Here is a 575-nt window from a genome sequence, read left to right on the forward strand (position 1 = left end):
TGGTATCATGAACATATTCCTAGATCTTACTCCATAATGGCAATATGTGCACCTATTGGAAACCATCCCATTCATATCAATACTCTGTATAATTTTATGTACATGATGCTGCTAAGGTATGTAAATAATATTGCAACATAATATTATTTTTAAATAAAATTATTATATTACTAATAAATTGGACAGATGATGTAGCCAAGTTAAAATTATTTATTTTTTACTGTAATTTCGTAAATTAATTATTGTAAATTTATTATTTTGTATCACATTTAATGTAGATACATTGGATTTCAATTTGAGCATGTTAACAAATATATTCAAAAGTTAGCAGAGCAAAAGAAAGTAGGATATGCATGGGCAAATTCTACTTTGCCCTTGATTCACCGAGCTGGCACCAAAACATTATCTAAACAAAATATATGGATTTTAATGTAAGAATAGTAGAGAAAGCATGATTATTAAAGCGGTTCTCAATTATACATAAGTAATAATAATAAGTTGAAATTTAAAGAGATTTATTAATATATAGAAAAAAATATTAATTATTGTTGTATTTATTCCAAATAAATAAACAT

Source organism: Atta colombica, unplaced genomic scaffold (assembly GCF_001594045.1).
Source record: "Atta colombica isolate Treedump-2 unplaced genomic scaffold, Acol1.0 scaffold277, whole genome shotgun sequence".
NCBI lineage: Eukaryota > Metazoa > Arthropoda > Insecta > Hymenoptera > Formicidae > Atta > Atta colombica.